General features: G+C 41.9%; 1 pseudogene; it reads right to left on the reverse strand.

Moving 5' to 3' along the window:
* Positions 1-213: 213 nt before the first annotated feature.
* On the reverse strand, positions 214-330 carry LOC124724012 (annotated as a pseudogene).
* Between the last annotated feature and the right edge of the window lie 7,387 nt (positions 331-7,717).

A 7,717-nucleotide genomic window follows, 5' to 3' on the forward strand; every position in this document is an offset into this window, starting at 1 on the left:
TATGGCACACAGCACTCCGTCGTCAGACCACAAGTGGCCCATCGGGACCATCCGACCGCCGTGTCATCCTCAGATGAGGATGCGGATAGGAGGGGCGTGTGGTCAGCACACCGCTCTCCCGGTCGTTATGATAGTTTTCTTTGACCGGAGCCGCTACTGTTCGGTCGAGTAGCTCCTCAATGGGCATCACGAGGCTGAGTGCACCCCGAAAAATGGCAACAGCACATGGCGGCTGGATGGTCACCCACCCAAGTGCCGGCCACGCCCGACAGCGCTTAACTTCGGTGATCTCACGGGAACCGGTATATCCACTGCGGCAAGGCCGTTGCCAAATCACTATGAATATGTGATATTTACAAGAACACTGCAATTAGATGTCTGGAGCATTACTAGTATCCTTGACTACACCTTCTTAGGATGAAGACACAGAAGAATTGCTTTGTGCGTGCCGGCCGGAGTGGCCGAGCGGTTCTAGGCGCTATAGTCTGGAACCGTGCGACCGCTGCGGTCGCAGGTTCGAATCCTGCCTCGGGCATGGATGTGTGTGATGTCCTTAGGTTAGTTCGGTTTAGTAGTTCTAAGTTCTAGGGGACTGATGACCTCAGAAGCTAAGCCCATAGTGCTCAGAGCCATTTGAACCATTTTTGTTTTGTGTGTGCATTAGAGAAGGAAAAATTACCGTTGAGTTGGGTGACCATTGAATTACTTATTTTAAAACAGCCTTTTGTCCTACAGTTTCACACACACGGCTTGGGTGATTGCAGCACCTCCCTGTGCCTACATTCTGAGTGGCATCATGCTCGTCCATCCCAGGTGGAATCTGCATTACTAATGGCCGATTTTAGCACCACCCCCACTGCCCGAACGGCGATTATATAAGGCTGAAGAACATAACCTATTTCATTTCGATGTTTGTTGCATTGCTAGTGCATCATCATGAGGCACGCCAGTAGCAGCAGTAGTAGCAGCAGGTGCAGCAGGCTTATTAATCTCGAAGTCAAGGTTATTATGTCATCCCTCCTGATGGACAACATTAATTCTGCACTTATAATGCAAAAAATGAGCACCCCTGTAGAGTGGCGATGGCCTGTTACTTCAGATGAACATCTCACGCATAGGTACCAGCTTCTTATCAACACGTGAGTGTATTTTTCACATCATATACATCGAGGGCTCTTGTATCAAAATATCTGAATGTGTTTTTCACATTATATACTTTGGGGGCTCTTGTTTCAAGATTTGTATGTATTGTATTGTATGTTAACTGTGGACCTAGAAACGACGGAGAGGCTCAGTCCCCACCGTAGCCGCAGTGGTCCACAACCCCACGACGACTACCGCAGTCCCCTTCACCCCTTCGCCGCTCCGCACCGAACCCAGGGTTATTGTGCGATTCGGCCCCCGGTGGACCCCCCGCCCCCCTCCCCCCCAGGGAACGTCTCACACCAGACGAGTGTAACCCCTATGCTTGCATGGTAGAGTAATGGTGATGTACGCATACGTAGAGAACTTGTGTGCACAGCAATCGTCGACATGGTGTAGCTGAGGTTTCAAGATGGTTGAGTGATGATAATGGAACACCGAGCAATTTCTCGGCGCCCTGATGTGAATCGGTGTATAGACATGTTATGTTGGCTACACTACCTCAGGGTAAGAATTTGTGTGTGTGTGTGTGTGTGTGTGTGTGTGGGAGTGAGTGCATGCGTGTGTGTACCTTTTGATTGATTTTTGTCTAGAATTGTTGAACAATCAAATTAATACAGCAGTAGGCATTACTGATTTAACCTCCCCATCTCAGGACTCAGATGACAATGATGATATTGATGATGATCATGATGATTATGATGGCAAGTAACATATATATCTCCCTTAACAAATGCATACAGGTGCTACAGGATTTGTCCCAGATCTTGCAACCTAGTATTCAGGTGGTGCACATGAGCACATGCATATAGCAGAGAAGTCGCTTGAGGGGGGATGCAAACCCTTAACTGAATCAGCTGGTGGTAAGTTTTTGCACACGTATCAGTCCATCTACCTGTATCTGTATGTGTAAATTTTTTACATGACACTTATAAACTCTTACTATCTTCCAGAAATACTGAACAATTTGTGCATGCAAACCACACTGCAGGCATCACACGTGCCACCACCTTCACCAGTACCAGTGTTTGTTACAGAGCCACGGCATCTCCAGCTTCCAGGCTGTCGTGACCACCAGCGCCCTCACTGATGGCACCAGTACCTCTGTCAGCATCGTTAATCGCTTTGTCAGTGCCTAAACTGTCGCGAGTGCAGGTGCCATCACTTGCAGTGTCAATGCTTACATCACCACGCCCACTGCCAGAACAAAGTGAGTGACAGCATCAGCAACTCCTAAACAGTCGACATCTGGATGGCGGCTTAGTAATAGTGATGATTGTCTATCAACCAGCAGCAGAGTTTCTGTCCGTTCTGTTTGTGACGAAGAGGATCAGGAATGCCATACTAGGTGATTCGATATGTACTTTGGAACAGGGTACTGCTTTTCAATATCGGTAATACAGTTGGGTTTTATTATCAGACCCTTTTCCTGAGTGTGTGATTATCCATTTTGGAAGGGTATTGTAATATTGTTACTTTATTTTTCTATGAAAGCGGTGCTGCTAGACAATAAAAGCGGGTTAAAAGCTGTGAGCTGTCTCGGGAAGTTAATCTTGCATTACTGAGCAACTGTTTCACCAGGTATCCTGTCTAGCTTACCAAATTCCCAACCAGACGAACCTCAATTATAATCTTTTAATAGTCATACGACAACCGGTGATACATATACTTCTAAAAGAGAATTTAAATAAAAAGAAATAAATCATTTTATATTTGGAAATTTATTTTAACATTGATCATTGAAATTTCAGCATATTAAACTTGATTTCTATCTAAACTGGTGCCTTATTTAGGATTGTGAAAATGTGAGATTGTAGTCTTACGGAACACATCAAATATGGAGCCAAGATTGGGAGACTGCATACAACACTGTATTCATAAAACAACACACAAAGAACGTTGAAACATATGCAAGAGAAAATTAACCACTACCAACCGATTCAATTTTCACCCAAAGAAGTTACGTTCGTAGCACAATCCTGTCCGTCATGTAATTACCACACTCTGGTATACTAAATTCATATTAACTCTCTGTGAAATCTTCCCGAAACGAATAGCTGAGGGCTACTTTGATGATTACACCACATGCTTCACGTGGTCAACTTGGTTTACACAAAGAGTGTAACTCCACAATAATTTTGATAATTAATATAAATTAGATCGAAAAGCAATTTACAAAAGAAAAACCTCGAACTGGTTACTATCGTCTTACTATTAACCTGATGGGTCAAACAATTGTATAAGCACGTGGTACTGGTTTCACAAAGTACTCCCCACGTGGGTTGAACATAAAGAAAAGTTGCTATATTGAAAAATATTGTCAAGACGAGACGTTATAATCTCACGCACATTCGCGTTTAAGATTGATGAACTTAGTTAGATTTACTGATCAACACGTGGTTCCACTTTACTCACAAAGTAGTGACAAAGCAACTACCGGAATATATTCTGAACTTCACACGCGAATTACACTGCGCTGCAATTTAAGATAACATTAGATATTTTAGAGCTAAACCTGAAATAAAGGTGATTAAATTTTCAGTTAGGCTGAACTTAAGAAATCCATTGTCTTACGGACTTAGCAGACACGCGCTTAGCCGGAGATCTTACCACTTCAGACGCTCGCCACGGACAGACTGACCTGGTCCCTTTCTGAGGGTGACTCACAAATACAAACGGAAGTGGCCAGAGGGGCAGCTTCCTATACCAACATGACAAGAGACGGACAGGACCATACTAAGGATAGAAACCTCTCTGCTTTTAGAAAGCGTAGCTACCTATTCCGACGTTGGTCCTACTGTTCTCTAGCAGACAGGCTTGTCTGCTACCCTCAAGCATGCAACTAGAAATACATTTGCTCATTCATCCTCTCACACAGAGGGGAACGGGGATGACAGTATCTTATCATATACAGTATATAAAAGAAAGCTGATGTAGGTTCCGTATGAGACTGTGTGACATGAATTACATATAAACTGTGTTTTAAAGTGTAGTAGTGTGGCAGATCGTTATCGTTTATGTGTAAAAGTAACACGTTCCACTACTCAGTCTCCTCCCAGATAGTCAGAAACGCCACAGTAAATTTAGAAGAGGAATTTATGCCGTAAATGACAACAGATGTAAGAAATCAAACATGAAAGGAATCCAACAGAGACCATTTAGTATGATGCCATTAAGTGTAGCACTACACAATTGTATGAGTGAACTTCTTCACCGAAACCTCATGGCGTTTCTCAAATCTCCATCGTTTATAGCCAGGGTGAAAATGGCATGATATCATGGGGCAGCTCAATTGCAGAATGGTTTGAGAAATTCACCCTGAACCCAATACAGGCCCGAGCCCCTGAATTTGAAGAAAAATGTTGTGGGACAGCTCATAACTAAGTCTTGAATTTGAATGTTCACATGCACATTTTGGGTCCAAGTGAGTGGTCCTACTGAAATGTCTTCCTGAGAATATAGCTTGAAAAGAGAACACTACTGACGTCCAAAATAATGACAACTAATCCTTCGTGTGGTCGTTTCATGCTTGTGAGAAAAATTATGAGAAAGATACGGAGTGTACAAGTAAATACCAGATGGGGGGATATTCAAGTATACTATGAACATAATGATATTGAATTCCTTGTGGAACTTCAGGACAATGTAATTTCCTATAGCTCTTGTCTTTTCAGGTTTATCAGCGCAACAGTAATGTTAAACTTCGGCTATTTCTGCATTATCTGTCTGCATCACTACATTTTACGAATCGGATCACGTATACCTGGTAGATAGCACATTATGCACAACAATGGCCACGGCCGTTTCTTACTCCATTCCAGTTTTGTATAAATAAAACTAGTAATTACTGTGAAGTGCCTCAATGCATTAATTTATCTTCTACCAGGTGTGCCTGGTGTAAGAAAATACTTGTTTTTTGTCCTTCAATAGCCCCTTCGCAAGTTTGTGATGGCTACAGGGAATAATCAAGGAACTGTATCATAGCTAGTAAAATACGAATTATTTAAAATTATCAAATGAACTGTGCAACAGGAATTCTTATAAAATACTTAATGTCAACAAATTAATGTCCAAATTGATGGAAGTCATCTATAATGTAACATCATACACTATCTTGATTTTCTTACCTCTGCTGGCCACTTCTGTAACAATTACAGCTACAGCAGTTCAGTTGTCGATATGAACGGCAAGTTATACAAAAAATAAACGATTTCAGACATTTTCGGTATGGTTTCAGTGTTTAAAATCCGCATGTGTGCATTCTGGACCTCCCACTGTATGGCGCTACGTTCTTTTGTCAAGACTGTGTCTCCAGAATGAATTTATCGCTCTACAGCGGAGTGGGCGCTAATAGGATACTACCTGGCAGATTAAAACTGCGTGCCTGATTGAGACTCTTAACTCTTACCTTTGCGTTTTGCAGGCCAGTGCTCTACCGACTGAGTTACCCAAACACGCCTCAGGATCCCTCTTCATAGCTTTACTTCCACTAGTACCTCATCTCCTACCTTCCAAACTTCACAGAAGCTCTCCGGCAAACCTTGCAAGACTAGCTTTTCTGGAGAAAAGTCTTACAAGGCTAATTTGCACTTTAGCAACTAAAATGTTTACAGTGCTTTTCATCGATGTACTCTTCCTGTGTGGAAAATTTCAGGGTTGGTTTCGACATGTTAGTCTGGACCATTCCCTTGTAAGCAACACACCAAGCCTGCAGTAGCGGAACACCACGAAGAATGAGGAAAACATGGGTACCAGCGAAACAGCGACTTACTTTGAGGAGCAAGATTAAAGAGGCGATAGAAATGGCCAAGCGATCCTCCATTACGCACAGGGAAAATGGGTAAAGGCTTCCAGCGTTTTGCCTGCTAGCGGTGACAGCGCTAAGAGACGACAGATTTGGCAAAACAAGCCACAGAGGCGCACAGGAGACCACATCGGTCGTAGGTACAGAGAGTACTACGCCTCTGCCTGCACTTGGTAGCAAGTAAACAGAGTTCTGCCACAACTGCCGCCCGTTTCTCATCGCCTGTTTTTACCAATGGCAAGCAATAAAGCAAACCCCAATCAAGCACATCTAATTCCACCAATAACAGGAAATACAGCAAACACCAACAAAGAACGTCTAACACCCCACCTCTTCATCGTCAATACCTTATCAGGTTACAAAAACAGCTTCTTCAACTACAGTTTTTCTCGTTAAACAGTAAGAAAAACACTCTGAGAAAGACCATTTGCAACACTGACCGAAACGTCGGAGAATTTCACACATCGACAGTGTGGTCACATATCGTGAAGAATTTTATTGACAAAGATACAGCGTATTAATAATTTCACTTTTCATAAGTAAGTGACATACGGGAGAATAGAAAGGAGTGATATATAACGAGCTAGATCGGACTACAGCTCTTATTCAGTCAATAATAAAATTTTGCAAGATGAGCATTGGTCATTTATTTTTATACAAATGTTTCTTCAAAGTCATTAATGCATATGATGCTAAAATTCTGCCAGAGAGAGATACTCATTGGTTGTTGAGATAATAACGTTGAAGTGTGATATTAAACTGCAGACCACAAATTTTACTTGTAGCATATGTGGATAAATATAACAAGACAAATACGCGAGAATACCAAAATGGTGGAATTTTAAATTTCTCACGGCTATCTCAAGTACTGCATATTAATTTCAATTCGCAACGTTTGATCACTGACGATGGAAAGCTGTCGACGTGTAGGTGAGCCTAGGTTTTATATGGTGGAGCAGATACAGGTAAGCCAATGTCACAGAAACTGTTACATTAGAGAGTAAACAAGATGTATATATTATTCACTACATTAGAGCAGAGTGTGGGTGTCGTTATGGTACTTATTCCACGTACGTAATTTTATAATTCGTAAGATATTTCTGTATCCATTTCCTTGGTATTTATCGTTTCAAGCTTCAAAGAGTAACAGAGGGTTTCTCTAAATGTCTTAGCTACTTAAATTTAGATTTACAATGTGGTTTCGTGAAGCGTAAGATTTGTGATTCCGTCTGCCTTGATATTCACCAACACATTAGGGTCCTCTTACTACTTTGATAAAAATAATTAGCTCTTTGTGGTTCCTATATACGGAAAATAACTTCGGCGTATTTCTCTTTTCATCATTTTCCATTACCAACGTAATTTTATGGTTTAGCTCTTAGCACAACAAACGGCGTTATACAAATCTCAAGTAACAATTCTGCTTCATTGTTGCTGGCATGCATAGTACGCCAAGCTCGCTTGACAGAGGTTCCTAGAGGACACTACTACATCTGTATGATATCGTCACTTCTTTATTTATGGCTCAAACACGCTGTCTCACCCCCATCTCGAAAGTAAGTCATCGCATAATCTGAAAAACCTAACAAACGATTTAACTGTTTAATCGTTTACTGTTTACCAATTATCCACTAAGACCCAGTGGCTGATATCCCCTAGCACCTCACACCCCCAGCAGCTGACACCCCATAGCAAATGCTAGTAAACTGTACAAAGTTCTCAGAACGACTCTGATGTATAACATTTCTGCCAAATATACAGTTCAAAGCA

Source organism: Schistocerca piceifrons, chromosome X (assembly GCF_021461385.2).
Source record: "Schistocerca piceifrons isolate TAMUIC-IGC-003096 chromosome X, iqSchPice1.1, whole genome shotgun sequence".
NCBI classification, from domain to species: Eukaryota; Metazoa; Arthropoda; class Insecta; order Orthoptera; family Acrididae; genus Schistocerca; species Schistocerca piceifrons.